Raw genomic sequence first — 14,983 nt, 5'->3', positions numbered from 1 at the left:
CATGTGAATTTTTTGTTTGCACTATTACCTTGAAAATATTTACTTAGTTTAACTCGAAGAATTATATTCATAACTTTCTATATGCATTGTTTACACTGTTATCCTATATTATACCACTTATGTCCTAATTGTTGTAGGACCTCCGATTGAAATGATTGTAATTTCAATCTAACTTATGGTTTTCCACCATTCCCCATATCCCATTATTTACTTTTATGGTTACTTGAAAATTGTTATGATCTATACTGTTCAGCTAATATAGTTGTTGTTTTCAGATGTATACCTTGCATGCTTTGTGCCTCAATACTATGTAATGACTTTCTCATTCCACATGGGTCTAAAATATATTCGGATACAGTTACCACTATCTTTTCTCCTACTGACGCACTACCTCTCAGATATTAGACACCATGAGCAAAACCACTCATATTAATAGGAGACTAGCCTTTCTATCCATTAATGCCAAGGGCTTAAATAACCCACATAAGAGAAATGTAGCAATTAGAGACATGAAGAGTAAAAATGGAGAATTAATCTTCATACAGGAATCACATTCTTAAAGGGACAAGAACCCAAAACCTTATTTTACAAATTTGGCCCCTCATACTACTCTTCTAACAAAGCAAAAACTAACGGAGTTGGGATCTAAATTAAAAGGGGTATACCTTTCCAATTTTTTGACTCCCATAGAGATACTGAGGGTAGATATATAATTCTAGTAGGGAAACTATACAATACAGTTACTACCTTGGTCTGTGCCTATGCCCCAAACACGGGTCAAGATAGCTTCATATCCTCTTTATCCAGAAAAATACTAGAAGTTGTTAAAGGGATGCTAATAATAGGAGGTGACCTGAATATAACACTAGACCCCTACAAAGACAACTCAAACCACACTTCATCCACACCACACAAGACTATCTCACTAATAAAACAACGCCTTAGAGACTTAGCTGTTCATGATGTATGGAGAATATAAAGGCCTAGCTTTTAAACTTAAACAATCCTAATATGAAGGAAATAATAAATGTAGCAAGCTCTTCGCCCGTAGATTAAAATGCAATTCTAATTGCAGCTATATTCTCTCGATAAAATATAGAAACAAAACATATTACGATACGGCAGCAATTGCTGAATCATTTCGCACCTACTACGAGCGGTTGTATAATCTATCCACAACATCCGAGGCCCCCCATCCAAACAACGTGCACGATCCCTCAAATTATATAACTCAGTGTCTTACGGATATACATTTTCCAGTAATAACAGAAGACTAACAAACCTTTCTCAAAAGCCCCATTTCTCTTCTTTAAATCCGGAAAACTATAAAAGACCTTCCTATTGGAAAAGCCCCAGGCCCAGATGGCTACACAACTTATTATTATAAAAAATACATTGACATACTGGCCCCACACTTACTTACCCTCTTTAACTCTATAACGCCTAATAGCCCATTCTCCACACAAACACTGGAGGCATATATCTCCCTCATACCTAAACCTGGTAAAAACCCTGAATTTGTAGAAAATTACAGACCAATCTCTCTTTTAAACACTAATCTTAAGATTTACGCCAAGATACTCGCAACCCGGTTAAACACTGTTCTACCACAGCTGATTGGAAATGATCAGGTTGGATTTGTTCTCACTAGAGAAGCAAAGGACAACACGGTCAGGATTACTCAGCTAATAGAATACGCCACTCACAGAAACATTCAGCTCCTGGTTCTGTCAACTGACGCGGAAAAGGCCTTTGACCACGTTGGTTGGCAGTTCCTGAAAGTGGTACTCCAGAAAATGGGCATAGGACAGGAATTCTCAGACTGTATATTTGCCATGTATTCTACCCCTACTGCCAGAGTCCATGTGAATGGGTCCCTCTCAGCCCCTTTTAGCATTACCAATGGTACCAGACAGGGCTGCCCCCTCTCCCCACTCCTATTTGCATGTGCAATAGAAGCCCTCGCGCAAAAGATCCGCAACCACCCGCTCATAACAGGTATACAAATACAAAACTCACATCACAAAGTAATGCTGTACGCTGACGATATCCTATTTTGCATAACAAACCCTGTAACTACTATCCCCCATATTATCAGCCAATTAGATGATTTCGGTGAAGCTTCCAACTTTTTAGTCAATAAAAGTAAATCAGGAATCATGAATATTAATGTCCCACAATCTGACATAAACTTAGTCCAGCAGATCTGCCCGTTTCGCTGGCAACAAACCTCACTTAATTATTTGGGAGTCCAACTCACCCCATTACCAGAACAGCTTTTTCTACAAAATTACAAACCTTTACTCAAACAGATAATTACAGATCTCTCCTCTTGGAAAAGAAAATATACTTCCTGGTTAGGAAGGATCAATATCATCAAAATGAATATCCTTCCAAGAATCCTTTATCTTTTTCAAACACTGCCCATTCCCCTTCCCAAAAGCTTTTTGGACTCACTACAGTCGAATATATTGGACTACATCTGGTTTAATACCAGAGCAAGAATTAGCAAAAAAAAATCATGCTTCTCCCCGTAGAGATGGGAGATCTGGGAGTTCCGGACTTCCATTGGTATAGACAAGCTACTTTTTTACAGCGTATTATAGACTGGTACTCAAACCAATCTAACAAAGCCTGGGTCCAATTAGAACACAATATTACACGAAACCAACACTTAGGGCAGTTATGTTGGACCCCAAAAGACCGGATCAAGTTTTTACAATTTTCTTCCCAGCCAATATTAGAAACGTTTAAAATTTGGGACAAGATCCTCACAGAATACCCTAACATCTCATCTAAATACTCGCCCTTAACACCATTAGCTCATAACTACGAATTTCAACCTGGCCTGCTGATAGCCTCTAAACTAATAGGTACACCTATCCGATCCTTGCAAATTCATCATCTTGGAAATGAGCACCACTTTCCAAACACAAATTAATTGATTTCTGCTGGTTTTCTTGTCTTTAAGGACTGGCTTTTTTATAGACAATTCCACTCATACATTACCTCCCATCCGCAATCTAACAACATGACAAGAACAATGACACCATTTGAATCACTTTGTGACAAACCCACTCCAAGCAGACATGCACTCTCAATCATTCACGCAATCCTGTCACAACAGCCACAAGGATCTCTACCATATTACATTGACAGATGGAATTCCGAGTTAGGGACAGACATCTCTTATGCAGAAGCTCTACGGATTTTTGATAACATTAAAAAAACCTCAGCCTCAAGTAAATTTGTAGAACTTAACTTAAAAATTATACAAAGATGGTATCTGACCCCAGAGAGATGCAAAAAGATATATAGACTTAAATCGGCACATTGCTGGAGATGCGGGTCTCCGGAGTGTCACATGTCTCATATCTGGTGGCAATGTAATAAATTAACTCCCATCTGGTCCGATGTAGCCAAGGAATCCAGTAAAATTTTAGGAATAGAAATGCCTCTTGATCCTTGCTTGTGGCTTTTTAACAAAGTCCCAAACAAACTTCCCACCCCGTCCAAAAAATTGCTACATATACTGAGCAATAGCTTTAAAATTCTGATTGCCAGGAAGTGGAAATCAGAGGCAGTACCATCCCTTAGTCAATGGCACTTGAGTGCCACCGCACAATATCTTTAGAAGAATACTATTACATGAAAAAAAAAAAATTGGACTTATACGCACAAATTACTTTTATGTGGGAATCATACATACAAAATTACCCCTCATAATCACACCTAGATATCCTAACACAACTTCACACCAATTACAGTCCCAAATGTTGGTGATATAATGCCAGATTCATGTTGGAATGTAATGCATGCTAAAAGACATTCTTTCTTTATATTTGTTATTTAAATATTGTAACCATATTTGAGTTTATTTTTGTGTCCCCCCTCCCCCTATTTTATTTTGTGCACAAATCTAAAGTGTAACGTCCCACTATGCAATTTCTTTAATGCACTTTCAATGTTATTGTTTTGACTTCAATAAACTTTTGAAATTTAAAAAAATAAAATAATTCTAGCGTGAATTGCAGTCGATTATTCGCATTTTCTTTCAACTCGTAATACGAGGGGTATTTAGGTTGCTCAAAAATCTGGCGCAAAAACCCAATATCACTTGCGTGCAACAGTTATAGCGCACAATTTGTAATCTAGCCCTAAAGCATCTGAGACAGAGTTCAGTTGCCAAGTTTAGTTCTATAATTCCCTTACCCTTTTTCTTACTTAGCTACTTACTGTGTGTCTGAACTTGCAGTACTTCTGTAAGAGTTTCTGGTAAGTAGGGCCACTTAGCCACTGATTCCTGTTTAAAGGGACACTAAACCCACATTTTTTCTTTCATGATTCAAATAGAGCATGCAATTTTTAGCAACTTTCAAATTTACTCCTTCTATCAATTTTTCTTTGTTCTCTTGCTATCGAAAGCAGCCAATTTTAGGTGCTGAACCTAAAATGGGCTGGCTCCTAAGCTTTAAATTCCTGCTTTTTAAATAAAAAGCAGGAATTTAAATCTTAGGAGCCAGACAATTTTATGTTCAGCACCTAAAACAGACTGCTTGCGCTTGCTTATTGGTGGCTACATTTAGCAAACCAATAAGCAAGCATAACCCTGGTTCTGAACCAAAAATGATCCGGCTCTTAAGCTTTAAATTCCTGCTTTTTAAATAAAGATAGCAAGAGAACAAAGAAAAATTAATATAGGAGCAATATTAGGAGCAAATTAGAAAGTTGATTAAAACTGCATGCTCTACCTGAATCATTAAAGAAAAAATGTGGGTTTAGTCTCCCTTTAAAGATATTATGGAACATTAGTTTTTTTCACCTGAAGAACCCTCTTTCTCACACACAAACACAGCCCCCTCCCCAGTACCATAGATATTTCCTTGCCAGGAAAGTGGTTTAGCTTTTGTTACACCAACATTCTATTTAGTACTTCTGCATCTTGTCTGCTGGCCAGCCTGCTATTGCTGGAATTCTAGGCTTTATAATAATGTAGTCCTGAAATGTTTCTCTTTCTCCCTTTATATTTTGGCAGATCTGACTTGCTTTTATTTCTGAACTACAGCTTTAATCCAAAATCCTGTATTCCATTAAGTATTTTTTTTTTTTAGTTTTAGCAGTAAGTCAAACATATCCTATACATAGATGAAGGAACAGACCCATAGGAGTAGATGTCCTTTAATAGGCAGAATCTTAAAATATTTTGGGAAATGTCCTAAACATACAGCATAACATGGAATGGTCTCAGTAAGGGATGGACGAATGTTTTGGAACATTCGAAAAATGAAACGAATTTTAACACATTTTTTCATTCATTTCGAATTTTGAATGATTGTACAACATTCTAACAGTAATAGTATTTCTAATGCTTTCTTTAAATGTAATATTCGATTTTAAATTTTCTAATAATTCGATTCAAATTATGCAATATTTGAATTTGAAAAATTCAGATTTATACATTTATAATAGTATTTCTAATGCTCTCTTTAAATATAAAATTCGAATAATGCAATATTCTAAAATAGAAACATTCAAATTGATATATTTGTATCTATTATGTACCAATTTCAAAATTCCCTACCACATGAACTATTGAACTTCTGAATAGTATTTATTAAATCAAATAATACATTCAAAATTTTGAATACAGACATTCAATCTTATTATGAACATTCAAATTCGAAAGTGACATTCAAAACTGTAAATAGCATTCGATTATAGAATTTTTAAGATTATTCGTTCTTATCAATATTCAATTATGTAAATCGAAATTTCTACAATAACATTTGTTCTAACATTCGAATTTGAATATAAACACATTCGCCCATCTCTAGCCTCAGTGTTTGAATTAGGGAATATGTGATTGGACCTTGCTAGGAGACCCAACTAATACATAGTGATACTCAAGGACAAATTCATTAAGCAGATGAAAAAAATGGAACCTAAATAATAGGTGAACTCAGGAGTATCCAATTGGAGAACTCTGAAACAAACACTAAGGCAGAAGGCTAAAAAAAAAATCCAGGCCTGCCTAAATCGCTTAAAGTACAAATCATATATTTTAATCTCCCTATTTTCTATAAACCTTATCTTGCAATTAGCCCAAATCCATGTGTTAGATGATATATTAGCATTAGCCTCAGAGGTGACAGCTACACCAAGATTATCATCATCCTGAGGCACAATCATAAGAAAATAGCTAAAACCTTTTCTGATTCCCTGACAGACCTGAAAGTTTAGCAAAGATAATTATCTGCTTTCTGAAAAAGAAGACATATTGGAATAAGTAATGCACTAACAGCAACTGCATAAATAAACAAGATACGTATTTATCATTTCATGTAGGAATGCCAAAACAAAATTAGCACTGTCACTCTTCTGCACTGCGTTGCTATCTAGTGGTTTAGCAAACACCATTACAATTATGCTCAGGAATCCTCATGAGCAAAAAAACAGTACTCTGGTACTGCTCAGGAAAATAGTAAATGTAGTCAAACAAAATAATGATATCAGTTGTAAAAAACAAACTGTCCAACAAACTATTCACATACATTATCTAAAGCAAGACTAGACAATCTGAAATCTCAGGGTAAAAGAAAGTAGAATCAGTACATTTTAGCATAATCTTGCATGCTTGAATATATGCAACTCACGTTTTGTTTGCTCCTGCATAACTTTCTAGCCAGAAGTTTGTGACGAACCACAGTAGAGTGTTGTCAAAATCCTTATTACACTCTTATTTGTCAGTAGCTGTCAGGGTGCCAGGAATCAGACTGAGACGAGAAGTGCAAAAATAATCACACCTTTATTAATAGCAAAAAATTATAAAAAGTCCACAAGTCAAATAACAAGCCAGGAATCAAAACCAGAGCTGGTAGTCAGACGAGCCGAGTCAGGAGCCAAAGCGAAAAGTCAGACGAGCCGGAATCAGGGACAAGGAAAACAGCAGAGACAGGAACGAGCCAGGGATCAGGAACCAGGAAGGATGTCACAAACAGGTCTGAGACAACGCAAAGGCAAAGTATACTGAACTGAGGTCCTTTAAATAATAAGTGATATATATAAAACAAGTAGTATGCACTAAGGAAAAATGATACTATACACCTTTCTAAAGACACAATCCCTACAGTGTGTCAAATACCAGACAGAACAAATACTGAGATTTAGGCTTAAAGATAGAAAGGGCGCCGTAAGGCTAAAAGTATCATACCACCAATTGTTTAAAATATATAAAAGATATATTTATTAAGATACAATAATATAACTTGAACTTGAAAAGGGACGTCTCCCTATGTATTCATACAGATTAAAAACAGTTAGAGTATACTTATGCCAAGGAGTATCACTAATACATGTATAAAAAACAAATAGCAAGCTCTATAGAGACATGGTAAATGCACCTTATTGAAAGTAGATAGGGCACATGATAATGTTCAAATTCGGAGGACCGTATGTGACAGATACAAAACAGTTCGTGAGCACACTGTCAGACAGTGAATCTTGCGTGGAGTATAGAGATCAAATTTCAATTCAAATTCTATGAGGTGTGTGAGTAATGTATAGGCTGATAATTCATTTCATACTCACTCATTAACATTTTTAAATTAACCATCCAATTTTTCTTTATATTTAATTTCCATTTATTTTACTTATCTTATTTTATAAAGTGAGATAAACATATATATCGATATAAACCACCTTTTTTAATACTGCTTAAATGAACATTAATTACTCTCAGACCAACAACCGCACTAATGTCTAATGCCATTGTATTAAGAAAGTGAAGAAATATAAACTTTTAACCGTATGTGACATAAAACTCAAGGATAATTTTCAGTAATTATGAGACAGATGGTAGGATTTTCTAAAAGAAGTAAAAGGTGAACATTAATTACTTTCAGACCAACAACCTCACTAAGGTCAAATGTCATTGTATTAAGAAAGTGAAGAAATATGAACTTTTGACCGTATGTGACATAAAACTCAAGGATATTTTTTAAGTAATTATGAGACAGATGGTAAGATTTTCTTAAAGAAGGAGTATATACCACCTTAAGAGATCTAAAGGTGTAACACACCTACTAAGTCTGCAACGAATCACACAAGATTATAACATATATATGGGACTGTGCTGCATGTCAGAAACATCTTGATAAAGCCCAAGGGAGGGCGAAACGCGTCGCTTGTTTTTGTGACACTGCAGCTTTATAACCTAGTACCTATTATCCAGCTTTTTTTTAACCCGGGTTAATTTTCATCAAAAAATTGGAAGTGAGGAGGAATTTGTATACCCCACTTTACATAAGCCTGAGTGTACGACACAGGGCTGAAACATACAACATCGGACATCTGACATCTTTCACTTTGAAAAGCAACGGACAAGGCGTGACGTCAGACGCCATCTAACACGTGTGAAGGTTTGCAGAGCGCACCCTAGGAGAGCGGCTGCGGTTGCTTCAGCGGTCCAAGCTTTGACCGACACAGGACACCCAGGATAAGTGGTAAAGTACTACGATTCAATTCCTTTACGAGACTTTTACAAATGTTAGTGAGTGAGTATGAAATGAACTATCAGCCTATACCAGGGGTCAGCAACCTTCGGCTCCCAGATGTAAATGTAAGTTCCAAAACATCAAAATGTAGTTCCAAAACATCTGGGAGCCGAAGGTTGCTGACCCCTGGCCTATACATTACTCACACGCCTCATAGAATTTGAATTGAAATTTGATCTCTATACTCCCTGCAAGATTCACTGTCTGACAGTGTGCTCATGAACTGTTTTGTATCTGTCACATACGGTCCTCCGAATTTGAACATTATCATGTGCTCTATCTACTTTCAATAAGGTGCATTTACCATGTCTCTATAGAGCTTGCTATTTGTTTTTTATACATGTATTAGTGATACTCCTTGGCATAAGTATACTCTAACTGTTTTTAATCTGTATGAATACATAGGGAGACGTCCTTTTTCAAGTTGTTATATTATTGTATCTTAATAAATATATCTTTTATATATTTTAAACAATTGGTGGTATGATACTTTTAGCCTTACGGCGCCCTTTCTATCTTTAAGCCTAAAGCTTAGTATTTGTTCTAAATAATAAGTGATGACATCCCTTCAATAACCCCTCCCCCGCGGGAGGACAAAAGGCTTATTGGGGAAACAGGCATGGAAGGCACAGAGGAGGGCGGGAGCAGGAACATCAGAGAAGGGAACCCAAGAACGCTCCTCCGGACTGTAGCCCCTCCAGTGAACCAAATACTGTACATCGCCCCTGGACATACAAGAGTCAATAATTCTGCTGACCTCATACTCCTCATGGTTGTCAACAAAGATAGGATGGGGACGAGGCAACACAGTGGTAAACCGATTACAAACCAATGGTTTCAAGAGGAAGACATGAAAAACATTAGAGATGCGCATAGCAGGAGGAAGGTCAAGAGCATAGGCCACAGGATTAACCCGTCGGAGTATTCGAAAAGGACCAACATAACGGGGAGCCAATTTATTGGAAGGCACACAAAGGTTCAAGTTGCGGGAGGACAGCCAAACTCTCTCACCAACCTGGTAGGAAGGTGCGGGCAGATGCCTACAATCAGCCTGGAACTTTTGGCGCTGCATAGAACGATGAAGGCAATCCTGAATCTGCACCCACGTGGAGCGGAGTTGCCGGAGATGCTCCTCCAAAGCTGGAATACCCTGAGACATGAATGAATCGGGCAACAAGGATGGTTGAAACCCATAATTCGCCATGAATGGGGATAACTTGGAGGAAGCATTAATAGCACTATTATGAGCAAACTCTGCCCAAGGTAACAGTTCAGACCAATTATTGTGGTGATCTGAGACATAGCAACGGAAGAACTCTTCCAGAGCTTGATTAGACCGTTCCTCAGCCCCATTGGATTAAGGGTGATATGCTGAGGAGAAGGAAAGCTGGATCCCCATTTGAGTACAAAAGGAATGCCAAAATATGGAGACAAACTGGCTACCCCGGTCCGACACTATCTCCTTGGGTAACCCATGTAAACGGAAGACCTCCCGGGCAAAAATTGAAGCAAGCTCCTGAGCAGTAGGCAGCTTCATCAAGGGAATGCAATGTGACATTTTAGAAAAACGGTCAACCACCATAAGGATAACAGTATTGCCAATGGAAACAGGGAGCTCGACAATGAAGTCCATGGAAAGATGTGTCCAAGGATGCTCACCATTAGCAATAGGTTGAAGAAGACCCACAGGAAGACGTCGAGGAGTCTTATTCTGTGCACAAACTGAGCAGGAGGCAACATACGCAGCAACATCAGAACGAAGACCTGGCCACCAGAAATGTCCAGTGACAAACCAAATAATTTGGTTCTTGCCTGGGTGACCTGCGGCTTTAGGATAGTGGTAAGTGTGCAAAAGTTTAGTTCAAAGATTCTCAGGAACAAAACACTTACCACTAGGTTTCTCAGGAGATGTTTTGGTTTGTGCACCCAGGATCTCCTCCCCCAAGGGAGAAGTCAAATTAGTACGTATGGTAGCAAAAATATGGTCAGGAGGTATAACAGGAGTAGGTACAGACTCCTCCTTGGACAGAGGCGAAAATTGTCGAGAGAGGGCATCAGCCCTAACATTCGTACTACCAGGCAGGTAGGAAACCACATAATTAAACTGAGACAAAAATAGCGCCCATCTGGCCTGTTGGGGCGACAAACGTTTTGCTTCAGATAGATAAGTTAAATTCTTGTGGTCAGTAAGAATGAGCACTGGCACGCTAGTACCCTCGAAAAGATGCCTCCATTCCTTGAGTGCCAAAATTATGGCCAGTAATTCCCTGTCGCCAATTTCATAATTGCATTCCGCTGGAGACAATTTCTTAGAGAAGAAACCACACGGATGCAAGGAACCGTCAGGCGTAGGACGTTGAGACAAGAGGGCACCTACTCCAGTCTCAGAAGCATCGACCTCAAGAACGAAAGGCAGGACAGGGTTAGGATGAGCCAGAACTGGAGCGGCAGCAAAGGTAGTCTTAAGACTATCAAAGGCCTTAATGGCAGTAGGTGACCAATGGAGTGGATCATTCTCTTTACGGGTCATGTCTGTGATAGGTTTGACCAAGGAAGAAAAGTTTTTAATAAACTTTCTATAGTAATTGGCGAACCCCAAAAAACGTAGAATAGACCGAAGACCAACTGGGCGAGGCCACTGCAGAACTGCAGATAACTTGTCAGGATCCATGGAGAACCCTGCAACGGAGATAACATAACCTAGGAAGGTTACTTGAGTCTGATGGAACTCACATTTCTCGAGTTTACAAAACAGGCCGTTCTCACGTAGTCTCTGAAGAACCCATGTAACATCAGATCGATGAGCCTCAAGTGTGGTGAGTGTATGAGGATGTCGTCTAAGTAGACCACAACACACTGTTGCAACATATCTCGTAGGACATCATTAATAAATTCCTGAAAAACAGCAGGAGCATTACATAGGCCAAAGGGCATTACAAGATACCCATAATGCCCACTTCTGGAGTTAAATGCTGTTTTCCATTCATGGCCCTCCTTAATCCTTACGAGATTGTACGCTCCTCTAAAATCAAGTTTAGTAAAGACCGTAGCTCCCTTGAGGCAGTCAAAGAGTTCAGTAATAAGCGGAATAGGGTAAGCATTCTTAATGGTAAAACGATTAAGACCCCTATAATCGATACATGGTCTTAACTCACCACCCTTTTTCTTCACAAAGAAGAAGCCATCCCCTGCAGGAGAGCAGAATTTGCAGATGATCCCCTGCGACAGAGCATCAGCATTATACTCCTCCATAGCACAATTCTCTGCAACAGACAGAGGGTACACACGGCCCCGAGGAGGAATGGCTCCGGGTTGCAGGTCTATGGCACAATCGTAAGACTGGTGAGGAGGCAACGTACCGGCACGCACCTTGTCAAACACGTCTAGGAACTCTCGGTACTCCTCTGGCAATTGAGAAACCGAAGAAGTACACAAGACTTTAACTGGTTTCTGAAGACAAGTGGAACTACATTGCGGGGACCACGAAAAAATTTCGGACCTGCGCCAGTCGAGACTGGGATTGTGCTTTTGGAGCCAAGGGATAACCCAGAACAACCGGAAAATGCGGAGAGTTTATCACCTGGAACTGGAGGGTTTCAAAATGGAGAGCCCCAAGAGCCATGGACAACGGAGCAGTTTCGTGAGTAAATGGCTGCCAGCAGCACATGGCAAACACAACAGGGAAAAATCCCTGACAGTAATAAAAAGTCCACAAGTCAAATAACAAGCCAGGAATCAAAACCAGAGCTGGTAGTCAGACGAGCCGAGTCAGGAGCCAAAGCGAAAAGTCAGACGAGCTGGAATCAGGGACAAGGAAAACAGCAGAGACAGGAACAAGCCAAGGATCAGGAACCAGGAAGGACGTCAGACAGACAGGTAATACACAGGAACTCTCACAAACAGGTCTGAGACAACGCAAAGGCAAAGCATACTGAACAGAGGCCCTTTAAATAATAAGTGATGACATCACAATTCTGAGACTGCATCCTGTCTCAAATGGATGATGCACACCAGTCTGGTCATAAAAGGAAATGCAGGAATTGAGCAGCATCCCCCACAATGCACCATAGTCAGGAAGAGAGGTGAGTAAAATGGCTGCCAGCAGCACATGGCAAACACAACAGGGAAAAAACCCTGACAGTAGCATGAATATGGATCCATGTTATGTTCTTCCATGGGTTCTTCTTATGTTCTTCCATGGGTGAGTTAAACTCTACCCTATCTTTCTAGGGGTTATTTATAGGAATCTATCAGCTCTGCTAATTAAGTCTGCATAATCCAAGCTAAATAATGATCCCCATCTTTTAGAATGTGTTACATTCATAAATAGGATTTTTTTTTTCAATTTCAGTCTATTCAAATAGGCATATGGCAGTTAGATGATTATTCATTAAAAAAGGTTTTATTACCATCATTCTGTCAATACCATTATTTTTACACCCATCATTTTATACTCTCCTTTAACAAAACCAATTGTTGGAATAATGTACTAGCCCAGTGATTTGGAAATCCTGACAAAAAAAACAAAACTGAAATCCTTCAAGATTGAAAAGGTCAACAATGGAACAGCAATATTAAAAATTTTCTCTGATAGGGTGGGTTTTAGGATTGTGCCTCCCTGGGGTATATTATATGTTGTTCTGTTCTCAAATTTTTGGGCTCCATGTACAAAGCAGTGGATGCTGATTTTGAACTATTCAACAATGTAAGAAACAGCTGTTTAATTTTTATTTTTTTAAGAGACGTAAGTTCCTTTCCTGAATAAACACAGTTTCCTTGTCATTTGTGTGTCCCTCACCACTAATAAAGCAGTGGAAGTTGTCCTTATCACCTAATGAGGATTAGTAGAAGGTACAAAACCAATATTGCAATATTAGTTTCAAAACACCTTGTAATTAGCATACTAGATGGGTGTGAACATGCATTAACAACTTGTGTTTAAATTGTTTTACAATAGCCAAATTCCACCCGCTATTTGCCTTATTTTGAAGAACCAATCAAAACAAATACACACAACTAGTCACAGTCATTTTGTTTGATATTGTTTTGTCATAGGAATTCAAGAAAACGTAAAGAGCCATTATAGTAGAAAAATAAAATGCTCAAATCCATTAGATCATTTAATATTTTGACTATCAACCCTGCTCTACTGTGTATTTAACCTCTGCAAAGGGGTTAAACACACATTAGATGTTCTGCTCAGGGCCCACAGTGCACTGCAGGTCTCGAGCAGAGCACACAGCTGATCCAATAAGCAGCGCTAGTTGCACATCTGAGTCACTGCAGATTGGATCAGCAGTGGGTTCAGCTCAGGACCAGCAGTGCACTGGCCCGGAGTGGAACATCTACTGTGTGTTTAACCCCTTAACAGATAAGAGCATGTATTGTGTTAGTCAGGCGTACTAACTTCATGGATATCACAAACGTGCTAACTCCCTCTCCCCATATGGGTTGCACTAATGAAAGCCTTTTCTATTCCCCACTTGTGCACTAACCTAAACTGTGCTAGATCAACTGTTCTAAAGTGAAGTTGCATTAGGAATACTTCAAATTCCTATGTTCTTCACATAGAAGAAAACTTTTAAATATATATACTATGGGCTCCATTTATCAACATGGTGGATTAAAATCATCCTGATCCGATCAGGATGATTGACAGCCCCTGCTAGCAGTGAATTTTCTGCACGTAAGGCAAACATCTTAATAACTATTCTATCCCGTCAATGCTACCACCTGGCTCCCTAGAAGGACAGGTTGTAATAAATGTAATGGAAGAGTTTGCAAAACTTGCACACACATCAAACGGGGTGACAAGTTTATCTCAACCTCCACAGGACAAGAATACAATATACATTTCAATATAACTTGTAACACTACACATTTTTTATAATTATTAACATGCCAAGGATGTACAAAACAGTATGTTGGGCATACCAAACATGCCCTATGGGATAGGGTTCTTCAACATTTAACAGATATAGAAAATCCAGACAGCAGTACACCCATAGCCAGACATTTCCAACAAGAACATGATTCAGATGATTCCCTTTTACAGGCCCAAGGAATAGACAATGTTCCCAGAAACATGAGGGGAGATGATAGGGAAAGGCTTTTGGACCAGAGGGAGGTTTTTTGTATATATAAACTTCAAATTCCATTATGTTCCAATATGGATGTTATTTTTTGTTATTTTATTAATTATGTAGAAGTAAACATTGCCCTATATAGCAGTATAGGACATGAATTAATTCCAGCTCTATAATTAAAAGCATGAGGCATTAATATTATACTATAATGGTAACCAGAGAACTTGGGTACTTTTTGCATTTCTCCCCTCAATTTTCTTATATACTCTGTGTAATTTAAATGCATACATATTTTGCCTTGAGTAAGCCATTTGTTAGTATATTGGTTGTTCATTACTTTTAAGA

The sequence above is a fragment of the Bombina bombina genome, chromosome 10 (assembly GCF_027579735.1).
Source record: "Bombina bombina isolate aBomBom1 chromosome 10, aBomBom1.pri, whole genome shotgun sequence".
Lineage (NCBI taxonomy): Eukaryota > Metazoa > Chordata > Amphibia > Anura > Bombinatoridae > Bombina > Bombina bombina.
Note: the sequence above shows the minus strand (reverse complement) of the source record.